The 18,292-nt window shown below is 44.2% G+C and overlaps 1 pseudogene; it reads right to left on the reverse strand.

The window, feature by feature from the left end:
• Window positions 1-4,205: 4,205 nt before the first annotated feature.
• On the reverse strand, window positions 4,206-4,323 carry LOC126177332 (5S ribosomal RNA; annotated as a pseudogene).
• Window positions 4,324-18,292: the final 13,969 nt, after the last annotated feature.

Consider the following 18,292-nt stretch of genomic DNA (forward strand, 5'->3'; position numbering starts at 1 on the left):
TACGAGAGACACTTTACCATACGTCACTTACAGATTTTTTTGGCTATTATTTTTTACGAGATAAAGATTCTACATTGATTTTCTATCGCTGCGGAGACCGTGGTCTTCTAACGGCTGTCTGTAGCGGTTGCGCCAGGACATCTGCTGTAGTAAAACGTGAGATGCTCACTAATTTACGCCACACTACAGTTGTGATGGAACTGAAACGCACGGATGGAGATCTGTTTAAGCGGTATGTTGGTAGGGCTGGCTGTTGTGGTTGTAGGGGAACCGGTCGGGCAGCTACGGAACGTCGCCATGACCTTCGCACGTGGGCATTGGCTCGGTCTAGTTCGTAAAGAAAGAACAATCAGACGAAACGCCATCGCGGCTGGGGCTTTGTTGCACCCGTACTTTCGCCGCTGCGACGAATAACGAGCCCTCACACCGTTAGCAGCCAATCATTTGCTTTCTCTCTTCCTTTTGCTATGGTTTAATGTCTTGTCCACGTGTAGGTCGTTACAGACAGAACATTAACTCATTTTCGACAAGCGCCACATATGAGAGACCATTAACTTGATATGTACCACGAACCATTACTATCTTTTAAAGTAATAGGGCAATAAAATAATGCATTTTTCCTCGTGCTCTACTCTCCACTGCATATCACTGTTGTATCCACAAGCACAATTCCTTGTGTTCATGTGTTATTAAACCCGATTCCAGAACTAGCGAAGTTGGCGTTTCTGATTCTAAAACACTTCGATTTTCTTCCCGTTTTCCCATGGCCCATGTTTTATTACCATACAATGCAGAAATTTCTTTCTCAAATTCTGGCCTATGTTTGATACCAGCAGACTTCTCTTGGCCAGAAATTCTTCGAAGAATTTGAGGCCCGTGCATTAAACAAATGGTTCAAATGGCTCTGAGCACTATGGGACTTAACATCTATGGTCATCAGTCCCCTAGAACTTAGAACTGCTTAAACCTAATTAACCTAAGGACATCACACAACACCCAGTCATCACGAGGCAGAGAAAATCCCTGACCCCGCCGGGAGTCGAACCAGGGAACCCGGGCGCGGGAAGCGAGAACGCTACCGCACGACCACGAGCTGCGGACGTGCATTAAACGGATTCAAATGATTACTTCACAAATGTGTTGATGTTTTCAATTATTTGAAGTTAAGCATGCAGAGCTTTATGGTTGAAGACACAAATCCTAACCGTGTTGCCATTTACTATTATTATTATTATCCACCCAGGTAGCCGTGCATGTTAATGCGCCGCTTCCGGTACGGGAGAGGAGAACGCCGGCCCTGGATCGAAATCCGCCCGGCAGATTAATGACACGAGTTGGTGCGTCAGCCAGTCTGGTTGTGATTTTTAGGCGGTTTTCCACATCTGACAAGGTAAATACACGATTCGCAAACATTTGGAAAACTTTTCCACACTTTCAGTTGAATAACTCTGCGCGCAAACAGTTGGGGTACCGACATTCTGTTCCAGGTGGTAAGGGGATGACCATAGGAACGGCATCTGCCGAACCCTTAAGCTAACCAAACCAAACCCGCTCATAAACCACGCCGACACTACGCAGATGTGAGACAAAAGCACAAGATAAACAAGAAGGAGATTATTTTTGGATCATTCACCGAGAGACTAATGAAATCGCTTAAGAAAACTTTGAAATTACGTTTATAGTTTGTGCTCTCATTCTCAAATACTGAGTGAATGTAGTGAGAGTAATTTGCACGTTCTTAGTCACACTACCTCGAGACAGTTATACAGTTTCTAATTATAATACCTGTCTTACTGTGATAAACAGTAATCTCTTCCAAATTCTAAAGGTGGCAGGGGTAAAATACAGGGAGCAAAAGGCTATTTACAATTTGTACAGAAACCAGATGGCAGTTATAAGAGTCGAGGGGCATGAAAGGGAAGCAGTGGTTGGGAAGGGAGTGAGACATGATTGTAGCCTCTCCCCGATGTTATTCAATCTGTATATTGAGCAAGCAGTGAAGGAAACAAAAGAAAAATTTTGGAGTAGGTATTAAAATCCATGGAGAAGAAATAAAAACTTTGAGGTTCGCCGATGACACTGTAATTCTGTCAGAGACAGCAAAGGACTTGGAAGAGCAGTTGAACGGAATGGATAGCGTCTTGAAAGGAGGATATAAGATGAACATCAACAAAAGCAAAAAAAGGATAATGGAATGTAGTCGAATTAAGTCGGTTGATGCTGAGGGAATTAGATTAGGAAATGAGACACTTAAAGTAGTAAAGGACTTTTGCTATTTGGGGAGCAACAGGATATAAAATGTAGACTGGCAATGGCAAGGAAAGCGTTTCTGAAGAAGAGAAATTTGTTAACATCGAGTATAGATTTAAGTGTCAGGAAGTCGTTTCTGAAAGTATTTGTATGGAGTGTAGCCATGTATGGAAGTGAAACATGGACGATAACCAGTTTGGACAAGAAGAGAATAGAAGCTTTCGAAATGTGGTGCTACAGAACAATGCTGAAAATAAGGTGGGTAGATCACATAACTAATGAGGAGGTGTTGAATAGGACTGGGGAGAAGTGAAGTTTGTGGCACAACTTGACTAGAAGAAGGAATCGGTTGGTAGGACATGTTCTGAGGCATCAAGGGATCACCAATTTAGTAGGGCAGCGTAGAGGGTAAAAATGGTAGAGGGAGACCAAGAGCTGAATACACCAAGCAGATTCAGAAGGATGTAGGTTGCAGTACGTACTGGGAGATGAAGAAGCTTGCACAAGATAGAGTACCATGGAGAGCTGCATCAAACCAGTCTCAGGACTGAAGACCACAACAACAACTGTGATAAACCTTTAACGTAAGATCATACCTCTTAGTGAATAGATCAAAAGAGACTTTAAATTTTTAGGGCTATGTTGGTTAAATTGGGGGAGGGGACCAAACAGCGACGTCATCGGTCCCATCAGATTGGGGTAGGATAGGGAAGGAAATAGGCCGTGCCCTTTCAAAGGAACCATCCCAGCATTTGCCTGAAGCGATTTAGGGAAATTACGGAAAACCTAAAAATCACGATGGCCGGAGGCGGGATTGAACCGTCGTCCTCCCGAATGCGAGTCCAGTGTGCTGACCGCTGCGCCACCTCGCTCGGTTCAGGGTTCCGTAGCTCACTCGGTTAAAATGGAACCCTTACGGGATCACTTTGCTGACTGTCTGTCAGACTGTTAAGAGCTCTTTTTCTCAGGAACGGAAGACGTATCAACCTGAAATTTACGTCACATACTGAGGGCTAAGTTACTCTGGCGGTCTAAAATATTGAAGCTTCTAAGTTAATGTAATAAAGGCTAGGCCATTTTTGTCACGTATTTTAATACTTGCAAACCTATACGGTACTTCCGGTTGACCTAGCATGTTTTTCATACAACTTGAAACGCCATAGCTACATGCAGTGATCGCTCCTGGATATCATCTGATGATGGATAAATTCCGAAACGCGTCGTATGAGCAACCAAGCCCTTCCTTTCCCGATGTTTGACGTTTACCAACACGACCCTGTGAACCTGAATGGAGCACTGCTGATTACCATAACAGTGGTCGTCCGCCTGCTGCATCACTTTAACGTCACATTTATATTATTGAAATTAAAACATTCCCAAAAATCTTGGAATCCCGAGGGACTGATATTATGCCAGTTCAATGCTCGAGATTTTCTTGCTTCCCGAAGTGGATGCACTGTCTATACACATAATTAACTTTGTACGGAACCCTCAGTGCGCGAGTATTACTCGCATCGGGCCAGTTTTTTAAATTCGCTCAGTAATTGTGTGGAATACTGAAAATCACATTTTTGTTGTCCCTGGAAGCCCTTAGGGTACATAAAGAAACATGGTACTCAAGCGATAAGAAAACAGCAAATCAGATTGATCATGTTCTGACCGATAGCAAACACAGAAAAACAATTAGTGACGTACGATCCTTCGGGGGTGCTGAAATGGGGTCAGGTCATAATCTGAGTAATAACTCTCCGTCCGAACAGGCCTTGGAAGGCCCAATAGTACCGACCGGCCGCCGTGTCTTCCTCAGTTCACAGGCGTCACTGGATGCGGATATGGAGGGGCATGTGGTCAGCACACCGCTCTCCCGGCCGTATGTCAGTTTCCGAGACCGGAGCCGCTACTCCTCAGTCAAGTAGCTCCTCAGTTTGCCTCGCAAGGGCTGAGTGCAGCCCGCTTGCCAACAGCGCTCGGCAGACTGGGTGGTCACCCTTCAAAGTGCTAGCCCAGCCCGACAGCGCTTAACTTCGGCGATCTGACGGGAACCGGTGTTACCACTGCGGTAAGGCCGTTGGCTGATCTAGTGAAAAGCACAGTGAAAGTCAACCTGAAGGCAGCATCAAAAGTGAAATCTTCACCGGAAAACATGAACAGATTTGATTTGCAAAACGTGATAGGGACAGAAGGAATAATGAAGTACAAAGTTGAAGTTTCAAACCGGTTTGAGGCCTTAAGTAATATGGAAGAAACCCTCGAAATGACCAGTGATGAATAGCGGAACAAGGTGAAAGAAGTCATCCTTGCAGCTGCGAATAATAACCTGCAGAGAGCTAAGAAAGGCAGGAAGAAATGGTTCGATGAAGAGTGTGAAGAAGCTGAAAACAAGGTTATGAAACTACGGAATAAATGGTTGCAAACAAATAAAAATCCTGAAATAGAACTTGCTCGTCGGGAGGCTCAAAGGCAGGCAAATAAAATTAACCGGAAGAAAAAGAAACAATTCATAAAACAACAGATTGAATCTATTCATGAATATCATCAAAATAACAACATCCGGAAAACGTATGGTACAATCAACAAAATTAGAAAAGGTTTTAATTACAAAACCAAGGTAATGAAGGATATAATGGCAATATGATGACTGAACCAAGAAAAATTTTAGCGACAAGCAACGAGTCTTTTGACAACCTACTGAATTGTTCTGATCCAGAAGCACCAAGTACCACTTCCAGCAACAGGCACAACTGTGAGGAAATTCCAGAACCCACATATGAGGAGGTGGTGGAGTGTATAAAACGAATAAAAAATTGTAAAGCAACTGGCAGTGACAGCATCGCAGCTGAGATACTAAAATATTGAGGAGAAGGATGGCACAGACGTTTATTTCATCTTTTACAGATAATCTGGAAAACAGAGAACATTCCAACAGAGTGGAGAGAATTATTAATAGTCCGTATACATAAAAGAAGGAGACAGCGAAGGTCTCAGAAACTATAGAGGAACATCATTAGTCAACACAGGTTATAAGATCTTGTCTTGTTTATTGCTAAGCCGGTTAAAACCATATGGAGAAAATATAACTGGGGATTATCAAAATGGCTTCCGCAAAATCCGATCCACCACTGCCAACATATTTGCAATCAAATCAAAAAATGAAAAAGTTTGGGAATATAAACAGAAAGTACATTAAAGTCTGTAAAGTTTGGAAGGTAGGAGGCGAGATACTGGCAGAAGTAAAGCTGTGAGTACCGGGCGTGAGTCGTGCTTCGGTAGCTCAGGTGGTAGAGCACTTGCCCGCGAAAGGCAAAGGTCCCGAGTTCGAGTCTCGGTCGGGCACACAGTTTTAATCTGCCAGGAAGTTTCATATCAGAGCACACTCCGCTGCAGAGTGAAAATCTCATTCTGGAAACATCCCCCAGGCTGTGGCTAAGCCATGTCTCCGCTATATCCTTTCTTTCAGGAGTGCTAGTTCTGCAAGGTTCGCAGGAGAGCTTCTGTAAAGTTTTGAAGGTAGGATGCGAGATACTGGCAGAAGTAAAGCTGTGAGTACCGGGCGTGAGTCGTGCTTCGGTAGCTCAGATGGTAGAGCACTTGCCCGCGAAAGGCAAAGGTCCCGAGTTCGAGTCTCGGTCGGGCACACAGTTTTAATCTGCCAGGAAGTTTCATATCAGCGCACACTCCGCTGCAGAGTGAAAATCTCATTCTAGAAAGTACATTATCTGTTCATCGATTGCATGAAAGCTTATGACTCCATCCATAGATAAAGCTTGTGGAATGTAATGACTGAATTTCGTTTCCCAATTAAATTGCTAAATCTCTGCAAAGTATGCATGGATGAAAACACAAGCAGGGTTTTACTACATGTATTAAAGTCTGATCATTTTAAAAATAAAACTGGGTTAAGACAAGGAGATGCATTGTCCCCCCTTCTCTTCAACACAGCTTTAGAAGGAGTTGTGAGGATAGTAAAACTGGTGCCTGCTGGGATCCTCAAAGAAAGCATACGCAGATGACATAGTGCTCACTGGAAACAGTGAAATAGAGATTAGGCAGTTATTTGTGGAGCTTGCAACAGAACCTGAAAGTAAATGACGAGAAATCGAAATACATGATAGTTCAAAGATGTGGACAACCAATCACATCTAATAGTTGGTGAACACAAATTCGAGCGTGTTGAACAGTTCAAATTTCTGGAACCAGAGATAGATGAACAAAATCAGAGACAGGTAGAAATGATAGCGAGACTGCAAAATGCTAACCGAGCCTATTATGCAATACAAAAACTCTTCGGGTCCAAACTGCTGACTAGGAAAACTAAAATAAAGTTATATAATTCAATCATTAAACCAGTTCTAATCTATGGGGCAGAGACATGGAGCCTAACGACAACAGAACACCACCATTTACAAGTGTTTGAGAATAAAGTTTATAGAAAAATCTTTGGTCCACATTATGATAATGAATCACAATGCTGGAAGAGAAGACACAACATAGAAATCCACGAGCTACCACAACAACCAACGATAGTAAAGATAGTAAATGCTACAAGACTGCAATGGGCTGGACATCTGACGAGAATGAAAGAAGACCAAATTGTGTTAAGAATATACAGGGAGAAGCCTTATGGCAAAAGACCAAGGGGAAAACCCAGGAGTACTTGGCGCAATGAAATCGACTGCATACGCAAAAGATTGGGAATAAATCTCTGGCAAGATGCAGCACAAGGCAGGAGCATCTGGAGGAGTCATGTGAGATCGGCACGGGAGCATCGAGTCCCGTAGAAGCCTGTAACTACTACTACTACTACTACTATTACTACTACTGGAAGCCCTTAGACAGGAAGCCTGCAATGCAAAACGTTCAGTAACTCAGATTACTTTCTGCTTTACATTTATTATTTAGGTTATTTATTTATTTAATATTTTGTTTTGATTTTTGCTTGTTCTGTGGATCACATCGCGAAAACTTTTTATAAATATGGAACGTGTCAGCATGTGCATAAACCAGATACGTTTTCTACGTAAAACCGTGCTGCAGCCTGTCCATTTACGTAACTACTTTTTCTTTTCATCTTAGCCTGCAACTAAATTTGATAAATGTAACCCAAGCCCATCTATATTCTCTAGTAAGAAATTCATCTAAAGGATAGAAGTAGATATCAAACATAAATGATTTCAATTTGCCTTTAAAACTTTCGTTATCTTCCAGCACCTTTAATTCACGAGGGATATTGTCGGATATTTTTATGACTGCATATTTTGCTTGCTTCTGTCCAAGATACGGTTAACTTCTACACGGCGGTGGCTACTGATGTTCCTAGTACATCCTGCTTTTATGACTGCTGCTATTGTCGTAAAATTATGTTTCCTTCTTCACAACAAACTTCGTAACAAGAGTAAATGTACTGTGAGACTGACGTCAGTACGCCTAATTTTTAAACAGTTGCCTACATTAAATTTGAGACTGACGACAAATGTTACCCTTACAGCACGTTTCTGTGCAATGATTACTTTGTATCTATGTGTGGCATTGTCCCAAAAATAATTTCGTATGACATCAATGGACGGAAGTATGCAAAGTAAGCTACTTTTCAAACGCTTTCGTGATCAAAATTGCCAGTTTCTTGTAGAGCAAATGTTGCTGCACTGTTGAAATGAAATCTGTGTCCAATTGACGGAATCAGAAGAATACATATGTTTGAGAAGTTTTATATTCCTTGCTTAAAATAAGTTTTCGTTGCGTAGCTATTGATCTATGGCTCTTCAGGACTGCATTCGAATATACACTCCTGGAAATTGAAATAAGAACACCGTGAATTCATTGTCCCAGGAAGGGGAAACTTTATTGACACATTCCTGGGGTCAGATACATCACATGATCACACTGACAGAACCACAGGCACATAGACACAGGCAACAGAGCATGCACAATGTCGGCACTAGTACAGTGTATATCCACCTTTCGCAGCAATGCAGGCTGCTATTCTCCCATGGAGACGATCGTAGAGATGCTGGATGTAGTCCTGTGGAACGGCTTGCCATGCCATTTCCACCTGGCGCCTCAGTTGGACCAGCGTTCGTGCTGGACGTGCAGACCGCGTGAGACGACGCTTCATCCAGTCCCAAACATGCTCAATGGGGGACAGATCCGGAGATCTTGCTGGCCAGGGTAGTTGACTTACACCTTCTACAGCACGTTGGGTGGCACGGGATACATGCGGACGTGCATTGTCCTGTTGGAACAGCAAGTCTAGGAATGGTAGAACGATGGGTTCGATAACGGTTTGGATGTACCGTGCACTATTCAGTGTCCCCTCGACGATCACCAGTGGTGTACGGTCAGTGTAGGAGATCGCTCCCCACACCATGATGCCGGGTGTTGGCCCTGTGTGCCTCGGTCGTATGCAGTCCTGATTGTGGCGCTCACCTGCACGGCGCCAAACACGCATACGACCATCATTGGCACCGAGGCAGAAGCGACTCTCATCGCTGAAGACGACACCTCTCCATTCGTCCCTCCATTCACGCCTGTCGCGACACCACTGGAGGCGGGCTGCACGATGTTGGGGCGTGAGCGGAAGACGGCCTGATGGTGTGCGGGACCGTAGCCCAGCTTCATGGAGACGGTTGCGAATGGTCCTCGCCGATACCCCAGGGGCAACAGTGTCCCTAATTTGCTGGGAAGTGGCGGTGCGGTCCCCTACGGCACTGCGTAGGATCCTACGGTCTTGGCGTGCATCCGTGCGTCGCTGCGGTCCGGTCCCAGGTCGACGGGCACGTGCACCTTCCGCCGACCACTGGCGACAACATCGATGTACTGTGGAGACCTCACGCCCCACGTGTTGAGCAATTCGGCGGTACGTCCACCCGGCCTCCCGCATGCCCACTATGCGCCCTCGCTCAAAGTCCGTCAACTGCACATACGGTTCACGTCCACGCTGTCGCGGCATGCTACCAGTGTTAAAGACTGCGATGGAGCTCCGTATGCCACGGCAAACTGGCTGACACTGACGGCGGCGGTGCACAAATGCTGCGCAGCTAGCGCCATTCGACGGCCAACACCGCGGTTCCTGGTGTGTCCGCTGTGCCGTGCGTGTGATCATTGCTTGTACAGCCCTCTCGCAGTGTCCGGAGCAAGTATGGTGGGTCTGACACACCGGTGTCAATGTGTTCTTTTTTCCATTTCCAGGAGTGTAGTTTTTTTTTTTTTTTCGCCTGATGTCGCGGCTACGCAACGCTTAACTACCGTTCGTGATGGCTTCCAAAGAAGAACTTCATTGGTCAATTATACAGGGTGTGACAAAAATGTACGGCACAAACTGCAGGACACATTCCTCACACGTAGACGCAGAAATTATGTTATATGAAAATGGGAATGGGTACGCTTTGTTTCCATGTTACAACTCATTTTCTCCAACTCGTTAATTATGGGAAACAAACAAGAACAGAACGTTAGAATCATGGGGAATATGCACTCATGATGACGTCTGGTTACGTTGTGCCCCAGGGCAGCGTGATAGGTCCTCTGCTTTTTACATAAACGATCTGGTTGATGGTATTGACAGCAGCATTAGACTGTTTGCCGATGATGCTGTAGTCTACAGCAAAGTAGTATCACACGAAGTTGTGAACAAATCTGTGAGGATTTGCAGAAAATAAATGCGTGGTGTAATGACTGGCAGTTATCTCTCAATATTAGTAAGTGTAAACTACTGCGTATAACAAGGCGAAAATGCCCATTAATGTATGAGTACAAAATAAATGATCAGTCTTTGGAAGCGGTAACATCAGTGAAGTATCTGGGTGTGATCTCAGATGGAATGATCAGATTTCACAAGTAACGGGTAAGGCGAACTCTAGATTGCGGTTTATTGGTAGAATCCTGAAGCGATGCAGTCCTTCAACAAAAGGAAATAGCTTATAATACGTTAGTTCGTCCAGAGTGTTGTTCGTCTATATGGGACCCTTACCAGTTGGGTGTGATACAAGAGATTGAGACGGTCCAAAGAAGAGCGGCAAGATTCGTGACTGGTACATTTGGCCATCACGAGAGCGTTACAAATCTCATAGAAAGTTTGAAGTGGGACACACTTGCAGATAGATGACGCGCTAAAGGAAGGGCCTGCACACTAAATTCCGAAATCTAATCTTTGGCGAGGATGTAGAGCATATATTATTACCACCTACTTTCAAATCGCGTAATGATTATCATTCGAAGATAAGGGAAATAAGAGCTTGTACTGAGGCGTTCAGACAGGCGTTTTTCCCTCGCGCGATCCGCAAGCGGAACAGAGGTGATGGGGTGAGGGGGGGGGGAGGGAGGGATATGACTTTGGCTCGAATTGTGCCCTCCGCTACACACCGCTTGGTGGCTAGCTGAGTATATATGTAGATGTAGATGTAGATATGTTCCTGTTTCCATGCAATGTACGTCATTGTTTGTTTACAGGATACATCAACTGTTCCAGCGATCAGTACGACCGTTGCAAGCATACGGGTTACAACGTAATCACAGACCTGGCTCGTGAAATGGCAGTGTACGCAAATGCAGAGATGGCAGATACCCATTTGATTTACGGATCAGCTGACGCCAATGGCACTCGCTCTCAATACTTGTACCGGGAGAGATTTCCAGGACGAAGTTGCCCCGACAGGAAAACATTTGAAGATATTCATCGTCGTCTTAGGGAACATGGGGCATTGAAGCCTGGTCCTCGCGCTCGGGAGAGGCCCAGAAGGTCGAGGACACCGCGGCAGTTGACGACGACCCTAGCGTCAGTACAAGACGTACAGCTGCGGCAGTGAATGTTGACCACATGACTGTCTGGCCAGTCTTACGCGAGGACCAGCCGTATCCATGCCATTTACAGCGTGTGCCAGGCGCTATCAGCAGATGATTATCCTACTCGGGTACTCTTCTGTGAATGGTTTACTCAACCCTAATTTTAGTGCAACAGTGCTGTTCACATGTGAGGCGTCGTTTCAGTGAGGACAAATTGTAAATTATCACAATCGGGATGTATGGGTGGATGTCAGTCCTCCCGCAAGTCATCAACAGAGATTTTCTGTCAACGTTTGCGCCGGAATTGTTGGCGACTATTTGAGACGGCTTATTTTCATCGACAAAGGCTAACAAACAAAGTTATGATGATTTCGTAGAGGAAGTTCTGCTTGATCTGTTAGTAGATTTGCCTTTAGCTGAGAGAAAAAATATTTACTTCATGCACGCTGGAGCACCTCTGTATTTTAGTGTCAGCGTCCGTCGGCTTCTAAATAACAAATTCACTGACAGATGGGTAGGTAGAGATGGACCAACTGCCTGCCTCCACGATCTCCGGATCTAAGCCCACTGGACTTTTATTTGCGGGGCATTTGAAAGCTCTTGTGTATGGAACCCCAGTGAAAAGTGTTGAGAGTCTCCGTGCCTGCATTATGGAAGCGTGCGAAACCCTATGCAGTACTCCAGGGATACATCAGCGCATTCGAGATTCACTACGGCGGCTGGTTAATCCATGTATCAATGTCCACGGAGGGCATATTGAACATCTCCTGTGAGAAAGAGTTGCATGTGGTAAGCTGGTGCGTTCTGTTCTTGTGTCTCTCCCGTGATTAATGAGTTGGAAAAGATGAGTTGTAACATGGAAGCAAAGCGTTTCCTGACCCATGTTCATGTAACATTATTTATACAGTTCGAATAGTAACAAGAGCAGCATCAAGTCTTTAAAAAAGATCCTGAATGTTCGCTTTCCATGACAGTTTACTATCTATCTGAACACCCAGAAATCTAAACTGTTCAGTTTCACTAAGCATATGCACATTCTGTGAAATTAAAACATCGGGTTTTGTTTAATTGTGTGCTAGAAACCGTAAAAACTGAGTCTTACTGTGATTTAGCGCTAGTTTATTGTCCGCAAGTCAAGAACTTATGAACTGCATTATTAGAAACAGAGCCAATTTGCACACAACATCCTTTACTACCAAGCTAGCGTCATCAGGAAACAGGTATATTTTAGAGTTACCAGTAATACTAAAGGGCATATCATTTATATAAATAACGAACAGGAGCGGCCGCAGCACTGATCCCTGGGGCACCTCCCTCTGGCTGTACCCCACTCAGACCCCACATCATGGCCATTCCAGCACTGTGAACAATGACCTTTTGCTGTCTGTTCTTAAAATAACATGCGAAAAAAAAAGATTCAAATGGTTCTGAGCACTATGGGACTTAACATCTGAGTTCATCAGTCCCCTAGACCTTAGAACTACTTAAACCTAACTAACCTGAGGACATCACACACATCCATGCCCGAGGCAGGATTCGAACCTGCGACCGTAGCGGTCGCGCGGTTCCAGACTGTAGTGCCTAGAACCGTTCGGCCACACCGGACGGCTTAATCCAGTGAAACCGTAACATGTCCGCACTCATCACTGAACGTGGAACGCTACGACCCCTCCGCCAACACGTCACTCCTACACTGCGTCACACTTCACGTCATGCTGCCAGGTAACTGTAACCAACTTCTGCTTTGTGATCCAAAAATGCACGCACAAAGCTACCCTCTCACCTGTTGTAGTCATCCAGCAGCCTCCACAAATCAAGTATCTGTGACCATACCCTCCACCCACCCCTCCAATCTTCCGCTCCGTAAAATCGAACTCCATAGCGCCCACAGCAATTTCCCTTTCAATCTTCCCACACAGTTCATGACACCAGTGTAGTATCACTTCCACCTGACCTTACATCCACCCACCTCCTTTCACTAGGAGCTTTGCTCATTCACAAGCACGGCACACCCATTTTATAGTGAACATCCCCATTTATAACAAAGCACTTTACACATTTTAACTCCTCCATCAATTCATTATATATTGTATATAGTCGCGTAAGTTTTCAAAATCTTCGTAGATTATCTGACAGATGAAACTCTGCTTCCCATGATGGAGCAATGAAATGAACACTAAAGAAAAAAATCCTGTATTTATCTTTTTAACTAATCAAACTTCCCATTTGATAATTGAGAATGACTGTGCTGGTAAACTTCTACGTTATTTGATACAGAAACAGCTGAGTAAAACACAACGTACTCAGACACTTTTATCTTTACTTATTCTGATCATTACTGAACTGACACATAATATTTTAGAGCAACGCAATCTGACTTTCTATTATCCCTACCAAAGAATAGCCCTGACTAACAATAACCTATACGTCTCATGAATCAGTTACCTCACAAAAATGTGCGTTACTCAAACTACTGCAATACAGCGAGCTAAATAAAAATTTCTAACTACTGAAGGCACTAAATACTGACAGGCATATAGTTAGCAAATGAAAGATTTTGATTGAGAACAAACAATGCATTTACCTTAATAGTATTCAAAAGTCATTATATAGTTCGTGACATCCAGTTTTACAAATTTCCTTTTTCTGACGGACACACGTGCATATCGTCCGCTCATAGTAACCTCTCAAAACTCCCCACATCTACCACTGCTGGCGGCTCACCTCCAGCTGTGCAACGCTACGCGCTGTTCACATCTAACTGCCCAACACTACACAAGCGAATATTCCAACAATTAGTCCAACCAGCTACAGACTGCACACAGTACAGTCAGTGATTTTTATACAGAGCGCTACGTGGCGTTACCAAAATAAAAACCTAAACAGTCGATTTACATAAAACAGCCTACTTACACTGAGAACTTCTGAACCTTGCAACTATGTCATCTATGTCACTTACCACCACCGTACTTGGAATCACAAGATCGTATGAGAGAGTAATTTCCTTAGTACACCATCCTCGAATTCTGGACAAGTGTTAGTCATGCCTCAGCCAGCCATTCTGATTTAACATTTCCATTGTTCCTCTAAATCATTTCCAGTAAGTGGTGGAGTCGTTCTCCCATAAAGGTCAAAGTCGATTTCCTGCTCCAGTTCAGCTAACGCTTCTACTATAATGACTGAAATGTGGACAAACCTAATAAACTGTAAACTTTCATCCTTTTTCAGTCAAAATACTGAAAGAGTGCTTGTAGGAACAGATTATCCCTCGGCCGAATGAAGAAAGGAATGAGCTGCGTTTTTTTTTTTTTTTTTTTTTTTCTCGGAACCATTCACAGCTGAGTCAGTCGTTAGCTCGGGCGGCTGTGCGGGTCATACGCAGATGGCCTCTGACTTTCATCCTGGTCAGAAAAAGTCTGAAATACGCGTTACACCTACATCAGCGACAGTCGCCTGTTTAATATGTAGCGTTGTGTTTCGCCATTTCACGAATTTTATTACGAGCTGCAGCGCCACAGCCAAGATATAGCCCCTGACATTCTCCTCGGGACTTGTTACCTGCGAAACACGTACGTTCACTTGCTGCTATTACTGCGGATTTAATATCAGTTTTAGATCGACGTTTTGGGTCATTTTATGCGGTAGCGATACCGGTTATTAATTAAGCTTTCATTATATGCCACTTTCCCGTATTGTACAACCCGAAGGCGACAAGTCTACTGGTTGGAACAACATAAATAAGTAACTATCCAGGAACATACTGTCACCGAGCTTGGCACTATTTATTTTAGATTACAGATAACTCATTCGATACCTTTCACCCGTCCTAGCTGCAGTAATCGAGCAGTTACGTTTCTTGCGCTACTTGCAGAAATCTGAAGTTTTATCTGCATTCCGATTAAGTAATGAGGTCCTTAATTTTTTTCTAATGACGCAGATTACTTTACAGCCATTAACGATTCCACCTTATAAAAACCATTTCTTCCAGCTCCTCCTAATTTTCAAATCTTTTCAACGTAGGTACTCCTTCCACCAGTAACAGTTTTTCCTAGATTTATTATTTAGCATGTCCTTGAAATATCGAATCATTTTGAACTTTATGTTCTCAGCTGGTTCAAATGGCTCTGAGCACTATGGGACTCAACTGTTGAGGTCATTAGTCCCCTAGAACTTAGAACTAGTTAAACCTAACTAACCTAAGGACATCACAAACATCCATGCCCGAGGCAGGATTCGAACCTGCGACCGTAGCGGTCTTGCGGTTCCAGACTGCAGCGCCTTTAACCGCACGGTAAGATTCACCAGTAGCGCCGTACTTTAAACGCTTTCCCCGCCTTTGTACTGTTCTTGCTTCGACCATCTGACGTAATTTTGCTTCCTAAATTACTAATTTACTTTATTTTAGTGAAACATATAGAAATAGCCTTATAAGACGCGAGTTACGATGCGAAAACAGCGAAATACGAACTTTCTGTAACCACCAATATCACTTTTACACTTCATTTGATACAACAAATCGCACCTACAACAATTTGTCCTCAAGACATTCAATGTGCTGGTGCTCAGGAACAGCATATATTCATGAGGTGTAACGTATAACATAAATCTACCGAATATGGGCTTGTACTGAACACGACAAATAGCGTCTTGCTTGCTAATTGTGACGTATTTTTGCTTCCTATTGGTACCAGTTTACGTGACACGTTACCTAAATATCGCATAACGTATTTTGCGTTTCACGTGACGAAATGGCCCCTCAACGTGAAATAGCAGGAAGTGACATCACAAAACTCGTAGAGCGCCATGCCAACGTTAGCTAACTCGTTCCGTGTGCCGACAGCTGAAGTGTTTTCACACTGACCCAACGACATCTTCATTTACAACGGGTACGGGACCATAGAGACTGGACCTTGGATCAGTGAAAATGTCTCGCCTCGCCGGATGTATCGAGCTTCTTGTTACACCAGATCCGTGGTGGTAATCCAGGCGAACGCCTCCTGGAAACAGGCACCGCGCCTCGGAAGCGCGCTGATGGGCCAGTCTTACGCTAGGCGAGAGGTTCACCTGGGCTTACATGAGACCTGTGGTAGTAATTGAAGGCACCATGACAGTTGTTTAGTACGTGAATATTATTGCGCACCACCTGCATCCCTTTGTGCTTGATTTCTTAACTGACGGCTGTGGTATCTTCCATAACGGTAACCGACAATAAAATGATATAAAGGATATAAAGTGTAGACTGGCAATGGGAAGGAAAGCGTTTCTGAAGAAGAGAAATTTGTTAACATTGAGTATTGATTTAAGTGTTAGGAAGTCGTTTCTGAAAGTATTTGTATGTAGTGTAGCCATGTATGGAAGTGAAACATGGACGATAAATAGTTTAGACAAGAAGAGAATAGAAGCTTTCGAAATGTGGTGCTACAGAAGAATGCTGAAGATTAGATGGGTAGATCACATAACTAATGAGGAGGTGCTGAACAGGATTAGGAAGAAGAGGAGTTTGCGGCACAACTTGACTAGAAGAAGGGATCGGTTGGTAGGACATGTTTTGAGGCATCAAGGGATCACCAACTTAGTATTGGAGGGCAGTGTGGAGGGTAAAAATCGTAGAGGGAGACCAAGAGATGAATACACCAAGCAGATTCAGAAGGATGTAGGTTGTAGTAGGTACTGGGAGATGAAGCAGCTTGCACAGGATAGAGTAGCATGGAGAGCTGCATCAAACCAGTCTCAGGACTGAAGACCACAACAACAACAAACAACCGTCAATATCACAAGGGCAGCACCGCACGTAGGTGGCTTGAGAGGCTTAACTGTGAAAAGTTGTAATCTTAGCCAAAAAATTATCCTGATCTGAAGCCGGTGGAACACATCAGCACGTTAGTGGGCGCCAGTTCCGAGACCACAGACCACCGACTCGAAATTTATGATAGTTGTGTGACTCGTGTGTATTCTTCCAGAAACATACCAAGAACTTGCCGAAGCCATGTCACGCAGAATCGCTGCCATACTGGTCTCCAGAAGTGGAACACCATGTTATGAAGCAGGTGGCCATAATGTTTTGGTTCATCAGTATGCGTGCTTTGCGTGAGAAATGTATGTAACTGTTTGAAGACGGTTTTAAGACTAAAAAACGTTACAGATGAGCAGATCGCTCTTTGGACTGTTACTAGTTATAGTACTGTTTTTACTATTCTACGAGGGTCATTTCCAAAGTCCTGCGCACTGTAAGATAGAACTGAAGAAAATAATTTATTTTACAAAATACCTTTACAAGCATTTAATACAATCTCCGTTCTTGCTTATGACAGCTTCCTAACGTTTCCTCACTTCGGACATGGAACCTTCATCGTTCAGCTCTCTCAATGCTCGGTCACCTGACCTTCATCAGTTGTATCAAAGCATTTTCCGTGATGTTGTTCATCCAGTTTGATCTGGTGGGCTCTGTTTGTCGAGTGTTTCTCTCACTGGCAGGGCAGTATGCGGTCTCGCACTATCGTCCAAACTGAGGGCAACATCTGCAGGGATGTCAGGCCTTATTGGATGAATTTTCGGGCACAAAACTTTTGCAGGTATACGCCTCTTACACGCGTTCCATGGGGTCCTCTGTTTGTAGCTACAAGGTCTCTTCAAAAAATTCCGGAACGTTTGTAACTTCCCCCCAATGGTGGGTGGAGAGCGAAATGCGGTTGGCATCCCTGTACACGCCTGTGTTTAACGTGGAACAGCCGGAAGTTTCATTGTTGTATATCTGTTACTTATTGTTCAGTGCTGTATTGCGTAGAGCGTTCTGTCGCACAGTTTGCGACTTTGGAGATGGCAGAGTTACAGAGTTAGAGAGGCAACGTGTCTCCGTTACATTTTGCCTGAAACTCAACAAAACCTTTACTGAGACACACCACACGATGCAGGAAGCCCCCGGTGATGAGTGCTTAAGCCGACTCGGTGTTGTGAATGATTCACACGGTTTAAAAATGGTCGGACGGAAGTTAAAGATGACGGTTGTTCAGGACGCCCTTCGACGTCTACAAACGACTCCCATGACAGGAACGTCCAACAAAATTGTGCGTGCCGATCGAAGACTGACTGTCCGACAGATTGCAGAAGAACGTGACATTTCAGTTGGATCCTGTCATGAGGTCCTGGCACAGTATCTTGCAAATCATTGTGTTGCCGCCAAGTTTGTCCAACGGCTCACAAGTCAAGACCAGAAAAACCGTCACCTAGCAACCTGTGAAGAGCTTTTGGGTCGCGCATATGACAA

This window comes from Schistocerca cancellata, chromosome 3 (assembly GCF_023864275.1).
Source record: "Schistocerca cancellata isolate TAMUIC-IGC-003103 chromosome 3, iqSchCanc2.1, whole genome shotgun sequence".
Lineage (NCBI taxonomy): Eukaryota > Metazoa > Arthropoda > Insecta > Orthoptera > Acrididae > Schistocerca > Schistocerca cancellata.